General features: G+C 43.4%; 1 long non-coding RNA gene across 1 annotated transcript; it reads right to left on the minus strand.

Annotated features, from left to right (window-relative positions):
• Nucleotides 1-1522: 1522 nt before the first annotated feature.
• On the minus strand, nt 1523-10177 carry LOC109437606 (uncharacterized). The gene is made up of 4 exons (XR_012489955.1): nt 10174-10177; nt 7187-8849; nt 6276-6439; nt 1523-4992 (listed from the first exon to the last, which is right to left on the minus strand). It is a non-coding gene; the product is annotated as an uncharacterized LOC109437606 (long non-coding RNA).
• Between the last annotated feature and the right edge of the window lie 16138 nt (nt 10178-26315).

Genomic DNA, 26315 nt, shown 5'->3' on the forward strand with positions numbered 1-26315 from the left:
AAACAAAGATAGTCCCTATATGCCAGAGTCCACTGAAATTATTCAAACCAGCCATTCCTACACTGCTAACCCTGCCTTGCCTTCCTTCCTGTGAAAACTACAATAACGATGCTTGCCCCCAGTTCCACCTCCCTCTGACTCCTGACCAACCCTGGTGCTTCCCTGTGTCGCCCTGTGGGGAGTGCTGTGTTCTCCACCTGAACTTTGAGTAACAAAACTATAAAACTCTTTCCAGTTTTTCTCTCTTGACCTGCGTCTGGACTCACCACACCTCACACAAGGTACGTATGGTTAAAACACACAGTCACTGTGGAAAATAGTTTGGCAGCCCCTTTTAAAACTAAAAATGGAGTTACCATATGAACCAGCAAATACAGTCTTGGGCCTTTGTCACAGAGAAAACTTATTTTCACACCCAAACTTGTACATGAATGTTCCAGCAGCTTTATTCATAGTAACTCCAAACTAGAAATGACCCAGACTGATGAAGGATTAAATAAATTGCGTTTTGTCCATACCATGGAATACTACTCAGCAATAAAAAGGATGGAACTAAAAAGGATGATACATGCAACAGCTCAGATGAACCCAAGGAAATTAGGCCGAACCAATTTCAAAAAGATACATACTGCATAATTCCATTTATATAACATTTGTAAGAGAACATAATTATAGAGGTGAAATTAGTAGTTAACCAGGGGAGGGTCTGGCTGTAAAGGGGAGCACAAGGGGGTCTTGAGGTGGCGGTACAGTTAAGTGTCTTGATTGTGGTGGTGGTTCAATGAAGCTATACGTGACAAAACTACAGAGCTACACACACACACACACACACACACACACAGAGTGCACGTATGACTGATGAAATCTGAATAAGCTCAATGTTTTGTACCTAATGTCAAGTTTCTGGTTCTGATATTGTACCGTGCTTATGCAGGATGTTAATATCGGGGGTGGTGGGGTGAAGGGTCCCAGCACATTTCTTTGCAACTTCTTGTGACTATAATTATTTCAAAATGAAAAAGGGTTTTTTCTTTTTTTTAAAGGGGAAAGGGACTCCTGAGAAGGAAAACAAACGAAACAAAACAAAATCCTCAAAAGTCTCAAAAATCGGCATCAGCTACATCTGCAACTGAAAGTGACACTTTTTTTTTTGAAAGCATGGGGAGGCTAAAACCAAGGACAGAACACACTCTGAGAAGAAATGAGACCCCAGCTCCCCTGCCCCACCCAGCTCAGCCAGATGTCTACCCCTCCTCCACCCTGGGGGTTTGTTCTCTGTTGAGAGTACAGCAGAGAGTTTCTAGATATTTCTTCCTACTCAGCTGTAAGGATGTTGGCAAATAAAGGGAAGCTGGGAAATTACATCTTTATTCTGGAAGAAGAGTTGTCCTGCCATCCTGGTACAATTTCCTCCTTCGGCCTCCTATATGAAAAGTCGGACAATTAAATTCACAAACTTTCCACCATGCACTTACACAGTGGAAAGTTTGCAATTTAATTGTCTGGCCTTCAGATCCATGTGCAGCCCTCTTGCTACAGAGAGAGAGCAGTCCCATCCTTCCCCACGGGGCCCTCGCAGCTCAGAGTAGCCAGCAGCTACCAGTATGGCTTCTTGGGGCCCAGTAACCTAGGAACTAAAAGGAACTGCCTCCAACACACAGAATATATAAATTCGCAGTAGGAATAGGACAATTGCAGCAAACCAACCAACAATCTAATTCAGAAAGTGGGGGAGGTAGATATACCCGTCTTGGGTTGTTGCCTATTTGGTTTTCCAGGAACACAACAGTCTCCCTTCTCTGGAGGCAGAGTAAGTTACTGATCAGCCCACCTGAGAGTCCTCTGTCCATTGGCCTCTATGGCTTTGTCCCTGCCTTCTGGAAGGCATCGTCCCTTTCACGGTCACAGACTTGGGAATTAGATCTTCCTGCTGGTACAGGTTTGGGAGATTGGGTGTTGCTTTAGGGATTAAATATTCACGAAATTGTAGGCCACACTGGTGGTTTCTTTGACATTTCCCTCCAAAAACTAGTAAGCTTCCAGACTTTTCTCATCCTACTTAGTTCCAGGTGGATACTAAGATCTTGCCTGGACAGTTTTTAAATTTTAATACTTGGGTCATTTGCCTTGTGGTCGGCTCACCACCCAATTTCACAACTTAATGAATCTGAGGCTATTTTTGAAACAATCAACTTAGTTTGGAAGGCAACACCCCCAATCTACTTCCTGCCAGCAAGCTTTTCGTTTCTGCATGGTAGAGCATCAATCTTATGTCCTGCCAAATATATACCTTGATTCTGGAGGTGTGTCTCTGCTCCACGAAATGCTCAGAAACCAGGTTTCATCCAGCTCTTTCTTATTCTGATATTGTGGGCCTTGTTCGCATGGTCAAAAATGGCAGCAGGGTGGAGGAAGGGCCAGGGGAAAGAGGCAGAGAAGGGTGGGGGGCCAGGAAGAGCAGCTGTCACTTATTGGACCAAGTGTTCATGAGAATATTGGGTAGTTGGGGAGGTGGACCGTGGCAGAGATGGTTATCTGTTCAACAAAATTCCTGCTGTCCCTCCACTGGATAGATTTGCTGCTGAGCAGCAGCTGCTCAGACAGAATTGAGGAAGTTATTTCCAAGCTTGTGGAACTCTTTCCCAAGTCTTCTTTGCAATCGGAAGGGATAGGTGACTAGTTCTCACCAAAGGAGTGTGAGAAGAAGCGAGAAGGGTGACTTCAGGCTGAGCTGGCTAAGATGCACTTGTGCTTTCCGCTCCATCTCCACCCTCTTCACCAGTGGGTACAGAGGGCTCCAAAGCCTAGCGCAGGGCTTCTTGACACTTTTTACTCCATGAGCCCTCTTGGCAGTCTGGTAAAGCTTATAGAGCCCTGCTCAGAGTAACGTTGTTTAAAAGCATAACATACAAATACATAGGGTTACAAAGGAAACTAGCTATATTGAAATCCAGTTACCCAAATATTTAAGTGTTACAACATAACAGTATTTATACACTTAAATACCTTATCAAATAACAAGATCTACTGGTGGGTCTAATGTCTATATGTTTTCAAAGGAGTAAATGAGTGAACGTGATATTTCAAGATATCCCCAACATTTTCTGTTAGGCTGATGAAAATGCCACGGAGGCAAAGGAGTTGCCCAGGGGGCCATCAGTCTAGGGGCAGTGTCCATGTCGCTGTCCTCGCAATGAACACTGTTCCTCAGTTTGCTGACTGTGGTTTCCCACGGGCCTGGAAGACCCACAGACAACATCCATTTTGGAAACTGTACAGGCCTCACTCATGTTACCTGTGTCAAACAAGGGTCAACTTTCCCTAAACTTTTTTTAGGCCAATCTATTTAAGAAACATCTTTCAGATTCCCCTCCTAGTTCAGCCTTCTGCCATCATTCCAACACCCCATAACCTATAAAAGTAGCAAGGTAATAAAATGGTTTTCACCAGGGCAGTAGCAGTGATGAATCTGCAGGTAGGGCTTAAATCAAACACCCCTAATGGCTGCCCTACATGTGGACTTTCAGGCATCGGAGTCCTAAGTAGCCTTATCCACTACGCATGTTTGAGGGCGTATGGTTTATTTTTGTTATTTAAAGCCAAAGCATCATAATCAATTCAAATCTTTGGTGACTGTGGCTGGGGTGGGGCCAGGGATGACGTAGCCACTTTCTTCTTCATGCCTTTCTGCTGCTTAGTCTTAATTTGTTTTTAAACCATGACCACAAATTATTTTTTTAACACTGAAAAAGATGGTTTAATCTAAGAGAAAAAATGACATATGCTTAAAAACAGAAATGGATTTGCTGCCTTTTCCCATTCCTGTTAACTTCTCTAAGGTGTCTTTGGGGAGAGCGTCTGAGCTGAAAGGGGAATACCTCCTCTGTCTCCCATGTGCTGAGGCATCGAGGCACCTTCTCCCGACAGCACACTTTGGCAGTGAAGCCACGACCAGACAGGTGCCTGGAGAAGCAGCTGGCAGGGGCTGTGTGTGTATGCCGGTGGGGGCTTAACAGAGAGTGGCCCTTGGACCTTTGCTTTTCTCTGCTCTATTTTTCTTTCTTCCAGCAACAATATCCCCAGTTCTTCTCTGGACCACCCTCCCCCGCCCCGCCAGCTCTTTCCATATGTGCTTTGAGTGAAGTTAAAGATGATCCAGCTCCAGGAGAGGGCACATGACTTCCTCATGGCCAGGGCAGGATATCACCCTAAACGTGGTGTTTGGTTCAGGGATGGAAATGAGTCAGTCCCAGGACATTTGCTCAGCTGCTGAGGGAAGCTCTCTCTTTCCTTCTGGGCTTGAATCTTGTAGGAACTGGCATCCATTCTGCTTCCATACTGCCCCTGATGATAAAGTCAACATGGAGAGGAGCAGAGTGCATTAGCCCCTAGATTAAGCTACACCTGAAGCTGATAGACTCTTTCTGGCCTTTTACAGTGATTAGACCCAGTTAACTCCTTTCTTTTCTTAAAGCTGTTTGAGATGGTTTTTCAATCAATTGCAGGCTAATATAGTGGACCCAGAGACAAAGGACACACTGGGGAGATCTGACTGGGACCTGCAACTTCATCTATTAGACTGGGGTCCTCTCTGAAGAAAACCGGAGGCCTCACCAGTGCTGGCCCCTGGTCAGCAAGTCTCAACCCTGAAAGGAAGCGTCAGACTATCAGAGCTGAGTGGCTCCACAGGGTCCACAGTTCAGGCTCACCAAGCAACCTCTGGCATGACGGCGTTTGCCATGTGCTTTCCTACTGGGAGACGTGGATCTTCCACTGTAAGCATTCGGGTCACACAGTGGTTGGGTTTGTCTTGCAAATAAACCTTGGAACCTGCTTCAGTTCGCCATCTCCTGTGTATTTTAGTTATTGCAGCCACTCTGAGCAACGCTCTCCATCTCCGGGGACCTTGGCAAGTCCAGTTGCTGGACCCACAAAGTTATGGTCCACATCCTACATCGACCTTGAGTTTGAATTCCAGTGCTCCAGACACGCCTGCAAAATAGACACCACAGCCACATCAACAGGCATGGCCACCTTTTAGTTGTCCATCTTCGTTATTTATCCACCTATCCACTATCCAATACACTTACTAAGCATCAAATGAGAAGTATTTTGATTGCAAGTGACAGAAGCCCAACTTTAACTTAAGCAAAAAATGAACTTATTGGTTCATGTACCTGGACTAGATCATAGGATAAAAGGGAAAACTATCAAAATCAGGATTTTGGCACCTGGTACCAAGGCTCTGTCACCAAGAAGATCTCTCTTCATCTCTCTCTCATCTCTCCATGTGGTGGGAAGATGCACTGGCTGCCACCAACTCGTACTGTCCCAGTTTAGGACCCCAATGGTATGAGAACTCTTCCCACATCCACATAGCAAATCCCAAGTTGGTCACATGCCCACCCCTGGGCCTGAGGGTCAATGTGTTCAGAACAGAGGAAGGAGCTGCGAAAGCCTGTGAGTGGAAAAGACTCAAAAGCAACCCCAGTTGGCGGCATGGAGGCAACATGATTTAGATTCGAGCAGCTCACAGCCTGGCTGGGAGAATGGTAACGGCTATCTTTGCTATGTGCCTTGATGGCAGGAAAGGGGTCCAGAGCCTGAGGAGACAGGAACCAACTCTGCTGGGAAGCTTTCCCAGAGATGGCCTGAGGTGGAATCTGCTCCCCTCCTTCCGTCTACCCCCAATTCCCCAAGGGATGGCCCTTCCTTGCTCTCAATACATCTGCTTCATGCAGGGCTGACCTCACACCTGGCTGCAGGGTATAAGAGCAGAGCTCTGGTCAGGCCAGTGAGAGCTGCCCTGGGTTCCTGCTAGAACGATGAGGAAAGAAATTCTCTCTACTCAAGAGGAGAAGCTGGTAGAATCTATGCCTGCCTGTAGTAGTGGCCATCTCTCCTGCCTGGCTACACAGCCTGTGTGCAGAAGCCAGTGGGGAGGAGAGCAGTGGGAAAGGTGGAGGGGTGAGATTGTTCTGGATGGCATCTTATTATGCCTGAACTTTTCAGCTATGCGACACCTGAATATGTAAATGACCTCTTTCTGCAAAACGTCTACTTGAGTTGGGGTTTTATAGCAATGCAATGGGAAGTCTTGGCTCACATGAAAGACACGATTTGGATCTGCAAAGGTGAGAGGCTTTGCTAGGGTTTTCTTCAGATATTCAGAAAGAACAGGATGTGCACAGGCAGGGCCACCACTGGTACTCTCCCTGTGGGTACCCCCAATCTATCAGATGGCCCCCCAAAACGTTGTCCCTCCCTGTACGTACATGCAGCTCCTGTGTTGCTTATATCCTCTCCTCTTGAATCTGGACTGGGCTTTGATGCTATGACTAACAGACTCCTGAAGTGACATTCTTCAGAAGGCCTGGCAGCTTCCACTTGCTCCCTCGTGGAGCCCTGGGTTGCCATTCAAGATGTCCAAGATCTCCTGCTGGAGAGAGAAACCACAAAGAAAAGCTGAGGATGAGACACGACACAGAAAAAGACCTCACTGGGGGCACCAAGGTGCCAGACATCCAACCCCAAGCCACCATCTCACTAGAGGCATGAGAGCCCAAGTGAGACCAGCAGAATGGTCCAGCTGGGCACAGCTATAATGTCTATCGTGAGCTATAATAAACTTGTTTTACGCCACTGAGTTTTTTGTTATGCAGCTGGACTTCCCCTCCACCATATATATTGTGCCAACCACAAAAAGCAGCTCCCTCTGGGCAGCTGAATTACAAAAAAGGGACCCCTCTGTCCAGGCTGGAGCACAGGTTGCCAGGGCACAGCACTCACATGGGGGCAGAGGGCCAGCTGGATGTACAGCAGGTTGCCTAACCCCAGACTCAGTCGCCTGGGTTTGGAGGATATGGAGGGATGCCCACAGGCCGCCGGTCAGTCTGCACTTGCTCTTTTCAACCCCTAACCCCTGCTGCCCTGTTTTTGTCCAGTGTCCTATGGCACTAGAGGACTGGGCTGTCATGTTGATTTCTTGGAAAACAGCAGGCAGGGACCACCCTAAGGCCATGCTGGGGAGAGACAAGCACAGAACCTCGGCAGCCTCTTGTCCCTCAATCTTTTCCTTGCTCTTCCAGCTCTACCTTTGCCCCAACAGCAGCCACCCATTTTCACATACTCTAGCCCAAGACAGCCGTTGGTGGGGGTGTCTTACTTTACCACTATTGCTACTTACCAGAATCCATTTCACTTTTATTTCTTCAGGGTTGATGTCTCAGGGAGGAGCCCATCCTAGTTTGCCATGTAGGTGAGTGGATGGCTACTCCTTTTCCCTCACACCATGTCTGTCTGCCTCTCTACTGGATTTTAAGTCTGTTGGGTGTTTCTCTTGCCTCCAGACTGTGAGCTTGCTCAGGGCAGAGTGGGGCCTGATTCATCTCGCTGTCCTGGCCCCAGCACAAGGCCTGACCATGTCAGTTAAGGTGTCCATCCCATCATCAGCCAATCCAGTCTTTACTCTGCTCGCCTTCAGTCCCCACCTGAATAGAACGCCTCCATGTCTGAACGCAGATGCTGACGATTACTCCAGCTAGACTCCCACCACAAGAACCGTCCCTCAATTTACTGGACTGAATGACCATTAATGGAGCGAAACGGGCCATTAGTAATTTTTTTCAGCATATTTGAGGGAAGAAAACTCATATGAGTGTTCACGATTGAGTGTCTCATCTTTAGGCAAATCAAGATACTGGCTAAGGTCAAAAGTCTGAGAGCTAGTCCATGTTTCCATGTGATTGACAGGCAAAACGGAGGGGAGGAAGATCAAAGAAAAAGAGGGAAGAGAGGAGACAAAAGTGAACAGCCCGAGACAAATAAAAGAGAGCTGGATGAAAAACAGAGCAGCCGTTAAAAAGAGGAAAAAAGAGAAGTGACGGGCAGGACAGGAATGAGGAGAGCGGGAAGAGGAGCGGGAGGGAGGGCTGGGAGCGCGCCGGGCCGGACCACCGTCCCCAAGGGCGGGGGTGGAGGGGCGGGGCCTGGGGCAGCGCGTGCAGGGAGCTACTCCCCCCGGCGCCGAATGGTTGCGCCTGGTGGCGGCGGCCAATGGGCGGCCGGGATGTTGGAGAGGCGGCGGCGGTCGGGGCGCTCGCTGGCTGGGGGACGGCGGCCGCCGCCATGATGCTTGTTTGCTTTCAATGAAAGCGAGGGGGGCGCGGAGGAGGAGGCGGCGGCGTCGGTGGCGGCGGCGTCGGCGGCGCGGAGGCGAAGGCGGCGGCGGGCACAGCGAGGAGGGCGAGGCCGGGGCCCGAGAGGGCGGGAGGGCATAGTGGCGGCCGGTCGGGGCAGCTGAGACGGGCGGCTGAGGCGGTGGCGCTCGGAGGGGGAACAAAGAGCGGCGGCCGAGGCGGCGGCGGCGCTGCGGCAGCGGGCGGGACTGGTATGGTGGTTCCACAGGTCAGACCCCGCTGCACTCACAGGGAGGAGGCGGCAGCGGCGGCGGAGGTCGGCGCACCCCGAGAGGTGAGCGAGATGGCCCGAGCCCGCCGGGCAGCTCCCGCGCTGGCTGTTCACGGGTCCCGCTCGGTCGTGCCCCTGGGGCACGCGGGGAGCGGGTAACTTGAGCTTGGCGAGCGGCGGGCCCGCAGCTGGGCTGAATTGGCGGCTGTTGAGGCCCCCAAGATACGTTGCGATCACGCCGCGCCGGGAGTCGCTCCCCCACGCCCAAGCCGGGGGTGGGGGGCGTTGATTGACGGCGGGCGCGGCGGCGCGCAGGGGCGGGGCGGGGGCGTGCTGGCCCTCGGACCCCGGCTCGTATTCCCGGGAGGTGGCGAGTCGGTGTCCGAGACTCCCGGCCGGGATGGGTGGCAACTTTGGAAGAGTGGCTGTGGGATTGCGCGCTGCGGAGTGTGGAACCTCGCAAAGCGGGAAACCGACTGTTTACCCCCTCCCCCCAAAGTGTTTGCAATTCAGTTTAACGCAGATTTTGGGGGAGTGGGTGGGAATGACATGGTTAAAGAATCACTTAGCACCGAATGAAAAGATTTATGGTATTGCTAAGGTAAGGACTCGGAGTAGTTCTAGAGACTTGAAGCAGTTTTCTCCAGTAACCGGAATTCGTTCTCTCTGTCTCTTTCCCTCTCTCCCTCTCTCCTCACAATACGAAAACTTTTTTCTTTAACTGTTTTCCTCCACCTTCCCCAAAGAGCCTGCTAACTAATGCTGCTAACCTTTTTATTTAACTGTTACTGCAAATGACAACATTGTGAATGGTCATCTTGCTGGACCGTCCTGGATTTGTTATTGTGTTAAGCTGACATTGTTTCAATAATCTGCTTGAATTTGAGTTCCCATATTTACCTGTTTTCCAGGTGGATTGTCCTATTAGTGCTACTGCGGAATCTTCTTGCTTCCTTGTTTCTGGGAATTTAATTTTGGAGAGAAGAGAATTTTGGAGAGGAAGTGAAAAATAAAATGGCATGTAATAACACTTTGTGTTTTTCACGATATACTGACTGGGATTTACCATTTCCAAACCAGTTTTGTAGGCTGTAGGAGCTGATACAGCTGTTGGTCAAGGTTTTGAAGACTTTTTTTTTTGGTAATTGCTGTCAGCAGTTGTCATTGTCTTTAGAATGTTATGACTTTTAGAATAAAAATTGCTTAATATTTTTAGACCAGTGATCTAGTCCAGTCGACTTGCTTTAAACAAAATATTTGAGTAGGTGCTGATGAGGAAAGACCTAGGAGGTTAAAGTGACTGGACTAAACACACTACAATTAAGAGGGACCAGGTTGTGTATGAATGTGAGAGCAAATGAGAATGTGATGTAATTGCTGGAGAGTATAGTTCTTTGGGGAGGGCAGAGGGTGTTTTAATGGATTGAAGTTATTTGAGGTAGTTGAGTCTGGTCAGTTCTCAGTAGGTGAACATGACAGTGAAATGGTCAAAAACGATGTGACAAAAGTGTCTTGATCAGTGGTGTGGTGTAAATGAAGAAGCCCTTTTAAATGTCTGTTTGATTTTGTAGGTATCTTCAGGTTTCTTAAATCTTGGGGGCAGAGTAATGTTATTGGGAAATTTCAGACTAGTTTCTTTTAAAGAGATGAGGGTGGTTATAGAACTCGATCCTGACAACAAATAAAGGTGTTGTAGAAATCTGCCTCCTCTACCTGTAGTTTATAAATATGCGCTTTGGTTAATACTTAGGCATCGTGCTATACCCATATTAGCCTTATTATATTCTTTAAAGCACACACCTTTTTCATATAATGCAACAGGAAGGGTTAAGACATGTAACGCAAACTGAAATAAAGCCCAAGGACTGCTCACAGCTGAGCGTGAGGGCGCCGACATCTTCAGCACACTTGTACTTTTTCCATGTGCAAGGCACACTGGGGAAAGCTCTGCTTTTAAAGTGTTTATCACTTTGGAAAAGTCTAAATAGGCTCAGCTAAGAACATACTCTAATGGAGAAAAGAAAGACTTGGATTTGTGGGTATGTAATGCTATTAATTACACTTTGGTTGTGGTTGGAACTTAATGTTATCATCTTGGGAAAGTTCCAATTTTAATTTTCAAATCCTTAGCTTCCACAAAATCTTTTATCCATGTACTTTTTTCTTTCATCTTAACTGCTGCTCATTTTAGGAAGGTAGCCATTTTACGACAGTGTGATTAACAAAACACTATGTATGTGAAATTAAGAAATGCTGAATAAATTAAACTAAAACTTACTGTGTGCATAGCCTGTGTGTATTAGAGTACAAAGAAATGCACTATATTTTGGTATTTGAAGTAGTGATTAAGGAGAAGGTCGTTTGCATCTAAGACAGAGACTCATTTAGGCTGCCTTAATCTTACTCCCTCATCTCTTTATATTTTCTTGATAACTTAAGTTACATATCGAGGAATAGTTATGCTGGACCCTGAGAATTCAAAAATGAATAATACTCAAGTTTCTCCCTTGGTGTAGTTTATAGGCTTAGTAGGTGTACCAAGTTCTGTGGGAGACTAGAAGAGAAAATGGTTGAATTTGTGGAAGGTGTGGAAGCAGTTTACAGAAAGTAACAGAGAAAAGGTGTTTGTCCAACTGGAGAGAGGGGGTCATTTCAAACAGAAGGAACCATGGGTGCACTGAGGTGCCAAGTGTTGGGGTGAGGTCAATGGTGAGATGTTACTGGAATGGGGAGACTGACTAGAGATGAACCTGCAAAAAAGTATGTCTGGCCTAGATTTTGAAAGACTCTGCTTGTTAAGCTAAAAGTGAGGTTTATATCTTTATCTTATAGAGGAGGGAGCCAAAATATTTTTAGTGGGGGCATAAGGTGATTTAAAGATCACTGTCATCAGTGTGGAGGATTGAGCAGAGGCCCTACGTATAAAAGTCACATTTGAGATAGTGTGGAGTGAGTGGTTCTGAATCTATTTTTAACTTGGATATATCGTGTCTTGTGTCTGATCCCTTTTATATTGGGCTTGAGTGCTCTGCCCAATTGCTTTGTAATACGGAGTAATTTAAAATAGAAATGCCAGGATGTTTTGGAAGAAGTTAAAGGAGTCAAAACAATGAAACCCATGAAATCGTACATGTGAAAGTTTCTTTGTGTTAAGCTTAGGCAGACTGTGGAACTTAAAGTGGAAAAATCAACCCTCTGCTCACCAGAAGCAAGAGCCACCAAGCTGAAAGGTTATGATGACCCTGATGGTCTGTTGAGATACGGGTTATAAACATTTCATGAACTTTGGGGGGAAGGCAGTTTTCTCTCCAGTAGCGTACTGGTTACAATACTGAAATTTTCTTAAAGGCTAAGCACTCGGTAGTCAGTTCTGCTGTAAGGCAGCATGTGGGTTCCTAAAAATCATGGTCTGTAAAATTGCAGTAAAAAGTCAGTGACTTATTTGTAAAAAAGGAACCTGACAAAAATGGCAGCACAGTTTTACACGTTAAATGGTTAAACAATATGTAAATGCTACAATGTGTAGAATTTTCCTTGAAAAAGACCTGGTTTGCTTGTGGAAATGGGCATAAGAAGGGTTGCTCCTTGTGAGTTAAATTGTGAAGTGGTGGAAGATTTACCTGAACTCAGAGGGAATGTTATAATAACACCAGATGTGGGTGAATGTGTCTCATAACATGCAGAACTGATGTAGCCTGCTAGGTGTTTGAGGGGAGTGTGTGTGTGTGTGTGTGTGTGTGTGGTATGTTTCCACACAGCTCCATTCATTGGGGTACAGTGTTTTACCTTCATCCAGTGTTTTTCACAGATAATTACACATAAGCAATTGGGAATTTTGAGTTATGCTCAAATCCCCAAATTTGTCAATCACATTGGAACAAATCCACATTTTCAGCACAACTGATAAAGCAGACCTGATTGTACTTGAATACAGCACTTTGAAATAGTGCTGTAAACCTCACTTCCAAAAGTCCTCGCACACCCATGTGTCAGGCACCATGTATAGATTTGCTGTCCTTATGGGGCTCGTGGTCTTTGTCCCATGTGGGTTTAGAGTGGTGTAGAGCAAGTCCAATGAAGCAGTAAAGCCCTCGTCAGGTTATGTAGTGATGAGGAATATATGGAGCATTTGGGGCATGCTAAGGAAAGGGCAGCTAACTGCTTGGGAAACGAGGGAGTCGTCTCAGAGGTCCTTGAGCTGACTTTTGAAGGGTGAGCAGGTTGTCAGGCTGAGTAGGGCATTACGAGGAGAAGGAACAGCATGTGCAAAGTCATGTTACGTACAACTTGGGGTATAAAACAGGACGCAAGGATGTGAGGAACAGAGGGGTGGCCAGAAACAGTTTGTGAATAGTCTTAGGCTTGCTCTTAAAATGTTGGGACTTCCATCTACATATAATGGGGATCCGTTGAGTGTTTAGGAGACACGCAGGGGTCAGGAAACGGGTCAGAATTCACTCGAGTCCTTGTGAGAGGTCAAGGACATCAGCATAAGCGCTGGAAAAGCATAGGATAAATATGAAAGATACCACCAGCTCTAAAAATAAGAAGGAGCTGAGTATGATTCAGAAGTTCTTTAGCTTGGGGAACTATTGGTATGATTTAACCTGGATAAAAGAGGATCAAGAGCAGATTTGGACAAGGAAAGTGGAAAACTGATTTTGATTCTAAGTTTGACATATCTGTCGGATATTTTGGTGGGTGTGTCTGATGAGTGTCGACCAGAGAGTGGTTGGGGGAGTTATACATTTGGTCATTACGTAGTTGGCTTTGGATTTAGGAGATCACTCGGGAAGAGTGTGAACAAATGCTTTTTTACCATTTTGGGGGAGATGGATCCCCACTTGAGAATCACTTGAGAATTCTGGATCCAGTTGAAGAGAAGTATGCACACAAGTGTGAAACTTACTCATGGACCACAGGTTAATTTAAGAAGCAGAGAGGACTGAGGGGGCACCCGTAGGAACAGCCAGCCTTTAGTTTCAGACAGGATGGCAGTAAAGAGGTGGGAGAAAGGGAGAGAGCAACGTGGCGAAGGTGCTAAGGGAGGGAGGTAAGAGCGCTCAGAAGGAGGGAGTTTTCAGTGGTGACAGAGTTTTCAGGTGCTCAGGTTTAGGGGAGGATGAGCTGGGAGAATGGATTGAGAGGGCAGTTAGGTGAATATGAGCATAGCACATTTTTCTGGGACGAGAGAAGTAGACGTCAGGTTGTAGTTTGGGCTGGGAGCAATGGGGAGGTTAAAATGAAAAAGGTGGTAGACTGCTGTTTGGAAATGTTTAAAGGGGAAGAGAAGGAAAAGGGGTAATAGTTTAAAGAGGAGACAACAGGGTCCAGAGAAGGTAGGCACCTACTATGTTAGTTTTCAGCCCTTCTGTTTGCTGTAAGTCCAAAACTTAGGAATAAATTCCTAATATATATTATATGTATACTTTATACTTTTCCCTGATATGTTGGTTGAAATTATTCACTTTTTATTTGGTCACGTAAAATTATTTGTGGAATTTCATGTGACTTCAAAAACAGTAAATTCTTCATTGCTGGAGGTAGAGATTATCTCATGTAAAATCACCTTGTTAGAACTTTGCCTTTAGTTACTAGAAGACTAAAATCTACTTTTTCATGTTCCCTGTGCTAGGTTTTACTTGCATTGTTCTCAACAGCCCAAAGTTCAGTTAAATATTTGATACAGTTTAAATGTAGAACACAGCAGCAAAGACAGAATGTCAGGCATAGTAATTTCCAGAGTATTTGCTACAAATATATATGCAAAAAGTAAACATGTGGTGATGTAACAAAACAAAAATTAAGCAATGGTCTTTGTATCCAGAAAAAGTATTACTGGTGAATCTCTAGATACATCGAGAGGCTACATATAGATTATTTTACACTAGGCAGATTTTGTGTGAGGGGTGTGGGGAGATAGACTAAAGAAGATAGTAGGAGTCCCTGCTAATTAAAGACGAAACAGAAATGAATGATTTATTAAAATTAAGTCAGAATACTTGCACTCAGCTCTTTGGAGAACAAAATCTTTTCTTCCCTAAGGATTGTGTGTAGTTGTATGTAAACATTGCAGGATCATAAGCAGTATCTGATGAAGCTCACTGCCATGTTTTAGATTAATAGCTTCCTTTACACATTTGCACCTAAAATTGTTGAAAGTAAAATTATAGTTTTTTGGGGACATCTAAAGAATTGTCATTTGGTTTCTAATTTTAGGGAAACTTACAGAAACTCAGACTTAGTCACAGATAGTCACAGAAAAAAAAATAACTTTGTAGAATGCTAATGATGTGATAGGCACTACATTACATCATTATTTCATTTAATCCTGACCCCAAAATTGTAAGGTAAATATCATTTTATAACTGAGGAAACTTTAGCCTTTTTTTGACTCTGGTTTGTGTTCTTAATGACACTGTACTCCCTCCTCTTCCCTCCCGACACACACACATCGTGCTGTGACTTGGAATGGACCTCGATAGAGATTTGATGATACAGGGAGACCCAGTTGTTGCCACACATTTATAACCACTTGCAATAGTCTCTGACCATGTCGACATAATAGAGGTAGAATCTTAATACTTCTGATTCTCTTTTTGGTTATGGATCAAAAGCCATAAGTCCATGTAGGAATACTGCTCTTGCTGGTCCAAAATCCAGTGTTAAAGCATCTCACTACTTTAGGAAAAGGCAGTCACTTGCACACCTGCCGTCAGAAAGCCTTGCAAAGCAAAGCTCTTGAATACATTTGCTGTCGATGTCTTTCCAAATCTGAAACCTCACTCAGTAGCTTTCAAGCAGTATTCTAGTGTTTTTAAAGGCTTCTCGGTCATTTGTAAGCTCAGCATTTCATGAATTTCTTGGTTTTAGGGGGAAAAGGGACTAATGCATCAAAACTAGTATGTACCAATCTCCCAAGTGATTGCACACATGAATTAGCAACGAGAATAAATGTTGAATCCCTCAAAAGGCCAAAATTCCCACTAGATAGTGGTAGCAAGAATATGATTCATTGTGAGATGGAGGAGCAAATAGATTATGGAAAATCTGGCCAAACAAAAAGAAATGAAAAGCTTTCTGTTGGCCGTCATTTGGTGTTGAAGCTGCAAATAATGTGGTTGTTGCTTGTGTCCTGCGAAGGAGCAGGTTTAGGACCCATGGCCTCCCTGACCGTTCTGATCTTGGGAGGTTTCACCACACAAATCACGGTTTTGACTTCATACCCTGCATGTTAGTGGGCGCTCAGCTTTGCTGATTCGATCACAAATCTTGTTTGTGTGTGTGTGTGTGTGTGTGTGTGGTTTTCTCTCTGCTTTATATTTGACCTAAAATATAGAAATTAAAATTTCTAAGCTAATATTCGTATTTACTTTGAGGTGGAATTTGTGGATGACCTATACTTGGTGTACCTTTATGGTTGTCTTGAGTTACTGGGTTGAATGAAATTTGAGCATTTTGGAACTTCAGAATTGTGGTTGTTGCAGTATACCATGTGCTTTCTTCCGACTGTTTTATATTCATTCATGTCATTGGGTGCAGACACATGGTAGGGACTGCACTGAATAGCAGTCTAATAATAAACAGTTAGGGGTTGTCCGTTATGGGCTGGGCATGGTGGGTGCAGATGGGTGTGCCAGTCTTTCCTTTTTAGCACTTGTGTTGACTGCTACATCTGCTATTCAGCTTTGTTTGGAGGAATATTTTACTATAATCTAAAAATCTGTTTTTGCAGTGGTCTTATTGATTGGAAATTTTAGTTAAACCAATTTGGACTGAAACTTATTTTTGTACTACTTGAAAAAAGGATTTAAGGAAATTGTGTATGAGATTTTTTGGGGGAGGGGCAAGTGGCTACCTTAAGAAACCTTAAGTTGTTAGAAATATTACTAAGATGTTATTTGCCTTTTTCATTCTTATTCTCTTATTAGTGTATAGTAGTTTTCCAGAGGCTAACAATGTGTAATATCTGATCAGAATGAATTCAGAGCAGATATGCAAATACAGTTGTCTTCTAGTCTGTCAGACATTAAAGAGATTTGCAAAAATGTAAGACTATGTCACTGCGCTCATGAAATTTTACTTTGTTTTTCAAAATAGTTACTTTTCATAAAAATGTTTAACATGCGATAGATTTATTTAATGGGTTAACAAATATTTTTAAATTTCTTATTTCTAATTTCTACTATGATATCGATAGACATACCCCCAGAAGTGAAAGCTCTTTGAGGTGCTCGTTAATTTTTGAGTGTATAAGGGCCCTGAGATGATAGTTTGAAGTCTGGCTGTCTTAGAATGTTAGGCAGAGTTGGGGAGAGTACAGGTGGAGAATAGCTTGGAAAAGATGATACATCTCAGGAGGAGACGAGGGCTCGTGGCCTCAGCCGCTTAATTTTGGGAGAATGAACATGAAATCTTGGTTTTATCAATAACAGGATCCTAGAGGGTTGTGTAGTAGACTACAGCTTTGCAGCGAGATTGTCCCACATTCAAATCCCAGCTCTACTACTTCCTAGGTCTCAGTTTCCCCACCTGAAATAAAATGAGGATAGCATCTACCTCATGGCTTGCTATGAGAATTAAATTGAGCTAATCAGGTAAATTATTACGTAGTGGTTGAAAGCACAGACTTTTGGATCAGACTTGGATTCAAATCACAGTTCTGGCGCTAGTATCTCTGTGACCTCGGGCAAGTTACTCATTACTCAATCTCTGGACCTCTCTTTCTTTCTATAAGGCGAATAATAGCATTTACTTGCGGGAGTCCTGTGGGTTCAAATGAGGTTAAGGCCTGTAAAGGGCCCCATAGGCCTGCCAGGTGGTGGGTGCTCCCCTGTCACAGGCTAGGCAGGGAGGGACACAGGCTAGCGGTTCCCTTATGTCTTTGAGGGTTGTCACTACGATGGTGTTTATACAGTTTAACCTTTAAGTTTGTCCCTTGTTTTGTATCCCAGGCTATCCTGGGACCCGTATTCTCAGTCTTTCGTCACTAAGGTCCTTTCTGTCTGGTTTCTCTAGATCAGGGGTGTCCAAACTTTTTTCAACGTTTTTCACCAAGGGCCATATGCAGTAAAATACACAAACAGCTGGGCCACTCACTCCAGGTGAAGTACGTATCGCCTCACCTGGTTTATTTAAGTAAATAAATATATTTTTGGAATTTGCTGCAGGCCAATTAAAAATGGATTGCGGGCCGCAGTTGGCCTGCGGGCAGCAGTTTGGACACCCCTGCTCTAGATTTTGCCTTCAAGATTAGACGCCTAGTTATTAGTTTTTATTTCTGGTACGACCAGCACTGCTTTTGTTAGTACCGTGTTTCTCTGAGAATAAGACTGGGTCTTATATTAATTTTTGCTCCAAAAGACGCATTAGGGCATATTTTCATGGGATGTCTTATGTTTTCATGTACAACAATCTACATTTATTCAAATACAGTCATGTCATCTTCTGGAACATCGTCATCACGTACTAAATGCGTCCGTCTGGCTGATGATCTTAACTGGGGCTGATTTTCAGGGTAGGTCCTATTTTGGGGGGAAACATGGTACACTTGTTTCTTACAAAATGTTTACTTTTTTTTACTATCACAGCTTCTCCCCTTGAGTTGTTATAACTATTCACTGAATACCAAGCTCTGAAGATGTAAAAATATGTAAAATAAAAGTGCAAGGCGCCTATGTTAGAGTAGGTGAGATATGTATAAAAAATTAAGGTGGGGTTAAAGAATGTAACAGAGGAAATTATCTTCAAGGTTCAGAATAACTCAAAGCAGGGAAAGATAAACTCTGTTGGGTGGGATAGGGAAGCAAAGACCTTTTTGATTAAGTTGGATATTTGAGTTGGCATTTGAAGGATGACCAGAGTCTCTAAGGTTTGGGGGGAGGGCAAAGTCAGACATTTCAGGCAGAAGCCGTGGCTGAGGGTGAGTGGGAACCTAGGGAGCAGATGTGGGGACTGGAGAGGCACCAAGGGCAGGTTATAAATACACCTTATTTGTTTTGTAAAAGAGCCCAGGTTTCCTCTGTTCAGTTAGTTCCCATATCTGAGCTGCTTTTGTGTCAGCTGCAGTGTTAGATTTCAGGGGTACACAGGTGAAGGGGATGTGGGATTTTTAGTTCCATGAGGTAAGGAGCTGTGTTTTTAGGAGATCACTGTGGACAGAATCTGGGATGCTTCAGAGTGGGGAAGAGTAGAAAAGAGAACATGGGTCTGAGGCTGTGGGCGTGGGTCAGGTGAGAGCTCAGGGAACGAAGGCAGAGTCGGGGAGAGAGATCTGGAAGGTAAAGTGGCAGAGTCTGCCCTGGGAAGTGGAGTGGAGATCATAGGAGAGGCAGGTTTGAAGACCAAGATGAGTTTCACTGTTTAGTAAGATGTTTCTAATACCTTGTTTCTTTTACTTTACTAGCTTTTTATTCTATCCCTCCTGAGCAGTTCAAATACCTTGCTTTGAGAGATTGTAATGAGTTGTAGGATATCTGCCATTGTATCATTATCTATTGTAATAGGAGCCTTGAAATCCCCAAATCCACAGTTAGGATTCAAGTTTGCAGAGGTTTTTATTCTTGTTTGTTTTGCCACAAGGGCACTAGTGATAGACATTTTGCCACTAAGGACAGCTCCTAAGTGACGTTTATCATCCATATAAACTTTTTAACTGGCCAATTGTGGGGATAGAGAGAAGAAAACAAATGTGATGATATTGAGAGTCAGGATGATTTGAGTTTTAAGTGAGATGTAGAAGTATCTTAACTGCATTGAGGCTATAAAAAATACTTAGGGACTGTAGTGCAAGCGAGCCAAGGAAGCATGTTTCAGATGTATTGAATTGCTTTAGGATTTTTCTTGCTTTTTCTTCTATGAAAACCTGGTTCTGGGTCATGAAGGAAAAGAGTGTTTAGACCCGTTCATTACTGTAATGTGCAAGGACTGGCACAAGACACTGGGAGATACAGACTTGGGGGGTGGAGGGGTGGATAGGTGCTGTAGTAAGTGTCTGATGTGCAGGGGGCCGGGGGTGTGAGCTTGGGGCTTTGGAGGGCTGTAGAGGCTCTTGGGGGACGTGAGTTAACTTGAAGGGCCAGGAGGAATTTAGGGTGCAGGTTGTCTTTGGTGAAGGCATTAGCACATATTGAAAGACTATGTCTTAGAAGTAGGTTTGCACTAATTAATTTAGGACTTTATAGGGTGGCTGGAGCCATCTTAGGTTTTTAAGCAGGAGAGTGACACGAGCAGGCATTGATCAGGAAGATAGATGTAGAGGAAATCGTTTAATAGTTAAACCTGGAAATGAGGAGGGTCTACATTAATTTAAGTCACTTTGAAAATGGCGAAGACGGGTTAGAAATCCTGAAGATGTAAAAAATCAGTCAGATTTAGTGAAAAATTGGATAACACCTAGTGAAAAATTGGATTTGGGAGAAGTAAATTGGCACCAAGGTTAGTGTCACTGCGTTTTCATATATGCCCTGACTTGCCAGTCTGAGAGGAGCCTGGCCAGTCCAATGAAAGCGTCTTTCTTTTTTTTTTTTTTTTTAAGATTTTATTGGGGAAGGGGAACAGGACTTTATTGGGGAACAGTGTGTACTTCCAGGACTTCTTTTTTCCAAGTCAAGTTGTTGTCCTTTCAATCTTAGTTGTGGAGGGCGCAGCTCAGCTCCAGGTCCAGTTGCCCTTGCTAGTTTCAGGGGGCACAGCCCACCATCCCTTGCGGGAGTCAAACCGGCAACCTTGTGGTTGAGAGGACGCACTCCAACCAACTGAGCCATCTGGGAGCTCAGCGGCAGCTCAGCTCAAGGTGCTGTGTTCAACCTTAGTTGCAGGGGGTGGAGCCCACCATCCCTTGCGGGACTCGAGGAGTTGAACTGGCAACCTTGTGGTTGAGAGCCCACTGGCCCATGTGAGAATTGAACTGGCAGCCTTCGGAGTTAGGAGCATGGAGCTCTAACCGCCTGAGCCACCGGGCCAGCCCGAAAGTGTCTTTCTGCACACAGCTTTTGCGTCCCTCCCTCCCGCCATCCTTCCTTCCCTCTGCCCCACTTCTTTTTGTCTCTTTAATGTTTTTGAAAGAAGTAAAGCACAAAGAATGGAGGAGAAAATGTGAAAAGCATGTCAAGGAAGAGAGATGTTTAATTTAGCATTTTATCTTGTCAGTTGAGATTGGCTGTGACTCATCCTTATTTCCCTTGAAAAAAATCTGGCCGATAGAATTAAATTATTTAGCTTCAGAGTGCCTTTTAACAAGAAACATTTTTGTACATGACCAAAATAGCATGATTGCATAATTTTTCATTAATATTGTAAATATGAGCTAAATATGAAATGTTTCTCAAGCTGTCCACAAAATGTCCTTTATTGCTGATTTTTGGATCCTATGTAGGGACCGTTCGTTGCATCTGATTCTATCCCTTAGTTCTCTTCCATGTAGACTAGTCCTGACACCAGCTGGTTGAAGGCAGACCAGTTCCCTGCAGAGCCCCGCGCTTTCCTTCTGTCTGCTTGCTTCTTTGTTGTCATCAGGCCCGTTCCTCTAGTTCTTATTTCAAGTTACGTGTTTATGGGTACTTCATACTCCCGCGCATCAGGAGACCCTCTGCCTGGACCTGCCCCAGGTAGCAGTTGGAAAGATGGATGAAGAAGGGAACAATTTATTTCTCCCTTAAACACTTTCCACCTTATGGTCAGAAACCCATCTGGGTGGTGGTGGTACCTTAGCATTAGCCAGTGCCAGTGATTCATCTAATGGTTGGAACCCAGTTTGTAACCTTTACTTAAAAGGGAATCAGTGGGAATTACAAAATGCTGTTACTTTTGTTGTTTTTAATTCTATCATTCTTCATTTGTTAGCTGTCACTCTTTTGTAAGGCAGCACTTTTCCTTCACCTGGGGCTGTTTGATTGCTCTGAAATATAGTGCCTGCTGAAAGGATAAATCCTTAAAGTTTTCTCTATAGTTACCAGTTTCCTTAGTTTAATAGCTGCCACAATTGTGGCTGATTTGTGCCCATGGCCTTCCCTTCCCCGCCCCTCTCTTTTCCTCCCTCCCCCTCAGCTCTCCCTTTCCCCACTCTGGCTTTCTTCTTCCCTTGATTATTGTGATCTTTTCCTCGGCTGCCAATCCATCTTTTTAGATCACTGCCAGCTCTGTTTTCTGCAGCACTAGATAATGGTCATGTTATCCATAAATTTTTACTGATTCATTGTATTTCATTTCCATTATAATTGATGCTTTTTGTTGAAATTGTCACAACTTTGGCCAGTGAGGACCCCTTCTAGTTGGCTCCTGTATCGTGTCACATCATGATGACCCCATTAGACTTAGCTTTTTGTCATTAAAGGATGTCCTAGGCTCATTTTATACAATTCCTGCCCCAGGCTTGTAATTGGCCGTTTTGCAAAGAACTTTATCCAAGTCAAGGATTAGGAGGTATTATTCCAGAGGTAACATTGCTTCTAGAACACTTCAGTGACTACTTAGAAACAAAAGTCTTGAGTTTATATTAATATTCTCAAGTCAGTTCTAGTGTTGGTGTTTTCATTTAATTTCCTTGATTTAGAAATGTTTTCTTACCCTGAAAATCTTAGTTCCTAACATCAACATAAGTATTTATTTGCTTAATTCCACAATGTGAATTAACTCAATATAGTACCAAGTAATTTATTTAACATTCTTTTCACAAGTGCATGATTTTCCATAGTATGGCTGTACAGTAACTGATGTAACGCTATGTTCCTATTGATGGTTGTTTAGTTGTTTGTATTTTTGGTCATAAATAATGCTAAATGAGTAATTATATAGAAAAAGTACATGGGTCGTATGTTTCCTTAGTAATTGCTTGTCTGAAAATGCCCTTTTGTTAGTCTTCACACTTGACCAGTTGTGTGAGTATAGAATATTTTTTAGTTGAGGTAAAATTTACATAAAATAGAATGTATAGACCTTAAATGTACAGTTTGAGTTTTGATGACTATATATCACTATAAACCACATCCCATTTAAGATATCAGATATGTTCATCACTCCCCATAAGGTGAATTACCACTACAGATCATATAAATGGAATCTCTTTGGGATCTTTTTCATTCAGGATAATTTGAGATAATGTGTATATGTGTACGTATATCAATAGTTCATTCATATTGCTAAGCAGTAGTCAGTTATGTGGTTATATCATAGCTTGATTATCCTTTCACTGTTGATGGACATTTGTTTTATATAAATGCCTTGTTGTGGACATACATTGTTATTTCTCTTGGGTAAATACCGAATGGTAGATTTGCTGAGATACAGGTTAGGTAATTACTGGCTGAGATATTATGCTAGTTATTTCTTTTCTTTTCTTTTTTCTTTCCTTAAAAACATGTTTGTTTAATTTTGCCTGTTTTTGTCTTTTGTGTTAGTAGGAATTACGTGTATACGTTCTTCTGTGACTTGCCTTTTTTGCCTCAACCTTGTTTTAGAGATTCTAATTTCAAATAATCATTTTCTTCCTATTAGGTCTACAGTCTACCTTTTTATCTCAGTTTGTCTTGTCCCATACTTCTTTATTTGTAGTTTTTATGAGTTTCATTTTAACTTCTTTAAGCATGAGAAGCCTTTTTGTGTAATTTTTTTCTTTTTTGTATAGTCGTGCTGTGTGTGTTGTGTTCAACATTGGGTGCTCTTTGTTGACTTGCTTTTTGTTCAGTTATGGTTTGGATGAGTTCTTAGGCAGCTCTGGGTTTCCTCAGAGACATTTTAAAGGTTAAGTACAGGTGGGCTGGGGAAGAAGCAGGCATACCTGTTGGCTGTGGCAATTATGGTTGGTAATTTCAGCACTGGTGTTTGAGATTACATATCCTTTTCCCATGGAGTGGATTCAGATATTTTTCCCCAATTTTGATTGAGCATAAATTTTATTTCCTGACAGAAAAAATAGACCAGAGGCTGTCATCCCCTTTCCTTATGCTCCTGTCTCCAGCTGCTCTTTTTTTCTACTTGTAGCCAGAGGATGGTTAAAATACATTTAATTTAAGGTCTGTAACTAGGGAACTATTACTCTATTTGGGGTTATGGGAGCGGGCGGTGTAACTTTTTTCACTGGGCCTTTGTGGATGTGTTCATTCCAGTCTGCTTCCTTAGTTCTCGTCTTACTTCTTTTCTCTTTACTGTAGATTCTGATAAATCCCTGTGAATCCTGTCACTGTCCTTTCACTGTGTTATATCCGTGTGTGTACACACACACACACACACACACACAGCGGTTCTGAAATTGTGGGATACAGACTATTGATTCCTACAGTTTTTCCCTGATCTAGACAGCAGTTTTTCGAAGTGTATGGTATGTAGTTAGGTCACCCTTAGTTTAAATGTTCCAGGATAGTCTTTTTATTCCTTGTGTTATGGTTTGTAATTCTGCTTTGCAACACTAACTTTCCCAGGATAATCATAGTTCCGTATTTTTAAGCCATTTCATAAAATGTTTAATTATAAAAGCATATCTCAATGCTGGTAAGTAATGTCCTATGTTTCTTTGAGGTAAGTAATTACTCTAAAGTAATGAAAACGGTTTCTCTGACATGTACATAGAACAAGGATGGAGTTTATGCTGCCAGCACCAGTAGTGATGTGTGGCACTGGAGTGAAGGAGCAGGAGATGGACTAGAGAGATACCTGCTGACTCTGGCCTAGCTATTTTAAAAAAGTTTCTTGTAATTCTCCTTGACAGTTTTCAAGTCTGTTTTGGAAACCCTTTATTCCTTTTTTGATAATCTGCAGTAACAAACTGTATTTTTTTAGAGAGCAAGATCTGCTTTGTTGATTTCAAAGCTTTGGGGGAAATCCTAAATCGAATGTATTCTTACATCCTTTTCTCTGTCTAGTCTCCAATGCTGTTTTGTCGGACATCCGGAAAAATGGGTGGGGTTGTGCTTCTCTTGCTGTTCCTCGAAAGAGCTTGACTGTCCAATTTGTTACCATTTCTTTTATTCTGTCATCCCCCACCCTCCCACACTGCCTCATCCTCGGGGATTTGGGAAATAGAGAAGATCTCACTGCTTTCGAGGTTAGAGCAGTGACCTATCTCTTAAATTTTAAGACAGCCCATCTCATGTTCTGAAAAACAAAGAAAGGGAGTGGTTGGCTTCCAGGACAGAAATCCTGACCCTTGGATGGGATGAACCCAGGTCCAGGATCTGGTTTTCAGATTTCTTAGTTCCGTAACACCATTCTCTGAGGTGTGATCAAACTCTGGATATTGATTCAGCCTAACTAAGCTCACGTGAGATTGGTAAATCAGACTTCTGAACTTTCACTAAGAAGTCAAACTGATTAATAATTAATAGGACTGGAATACTAATCTCTGCTGGACAGAGCGATTTCTTACCATTATTAAATCCTGTTTGGAAAAGCCAGTGAAGATCTGGTAGTTTTCTAAATAGAACCTGGTCAGAATCATGGCATTTGGGTGATCTTAAGGGATGTTATTGAAGTCTGGTAGCCTTATGCAGCATTTTATATTCTCTCGGTTGTTACTGGTGTGTTTATATCGTTCCGAATGGGCACGTGCTTCACCGATTGTCTTCTAGACAGAACAGGAACAGTGCTTGACTGTCTAGCTCTCTGTGTTAGGGATTTTGTATCTGTCTATAAACTTCAGTCGTATTTCTGTTCTGAAGAAATTGGCATAAGAGTTTTTTAATCAATATTTAACAAAACAAGAAATAGATGTGCTATTTCTTGTGCAGATGATTCTCACCATTTGTATTCAAGCAGCTTTTTAGGATGACTTACCTCCTGTGTTTTGACTGCATGGTCAAAGCCCATTTCTGTGTTTGAAAAATAACGTGACTTCCATCAGTTGGGAGGCAGCATAGCATAAAGAAAGTAACTTTAATATTTTGCCAGTTTTTTTGTTGTTGTGGGAAAGATATACATAACATAAAACTTACCATCTTAACCATCTTTAAGTGTAGTGCTCCGTGTTACTAAGTCCATTCACAGTGTTGTGCAGTCAACACCACCATTCACCGCTGTAACTTTCCTTGTAGAACCAAAACTAACCCAGGGGTGTCCAAACTGCGGCCTGCAGGCCAACTGCGGCCCAGAATCCATTGTTAATTGGCCCGCAGCAAATTCCAAAAATATGTTTAGTTTATTTAAATAAACCAGGTGAGGCAATGTACTTCACCTTGAGTGAGTAGCCCGGCTGTTTGTGTATTTTACCACATATGGCCCTTGGTGAAAACCGTTGAAAAAAGTTTGGACACCCCTGCTCTAACTCATTCAACACTAACTCTCCATGTCCCTCTCCCGCCCCTGGCAACCTCCATGCTGCTTTCTGTCTCTCTGCTTTTCACTATTCCCAGTACCTCATATAAATGGAATGATACAGTTTTTATCTTTTCGTGATTGGCTTATTTCACTTAAAAAGTAGGTTTAACTTTTCATTAGACACATTCAAAGCCTGATTCTGCTACTCCCAGCTTTGTAACACTGGTTAAATCTTTTTGGGCTTCAGGTTTCTCTTAGTAAAATGGAGTGAATTCCAATTCTGCGCGAAGAACTAGCAAAAGACTAAATCTAGAGAGAGATTAAGAGGAAACCCAAGAGAAAAGGTGCCCTGGAAGCCAAGTGAAATAAGTGCAGTATGTCTAGCAGGGAGTGGTCATCTGCGTCAAATATTGACCATAGGACACGTAAAAGGATGTCTGAAAAGTGACCTCGGATATTACAACGTGAGGTCACTGGTTTTCTTCTTGACAGGTTTTGGTGGAATGTTAAAAACATATACTGATTTGAATGGGTTTAACTGGGAGAAGAGGACTAGGAGACGGTAGACAGGCTCTTCTGAGGATTTCTTGTTTGTAAAGAGAATGAGAGAAAATAGCGTGGTAGATGGAGGGGGAAATGGGATCGAGACTGTTTTTTAA

The sequence above is a fragment of the Rhinolophus sinicus genome, linkage group LG10 (assembly GCF_036562045.2).
Source record: "Rhinolophus sinicus isolate RSC01 linkage group LG10, ASM3656204v1, whole genome shotgun sequence".
Taxonomy (NCBI): Eukaryota; Metazoa; Chordata; class Mammalia; order Chiroptera; family Rhinolophidae; genus Rhinolophus; species Rhinolophus sinicus.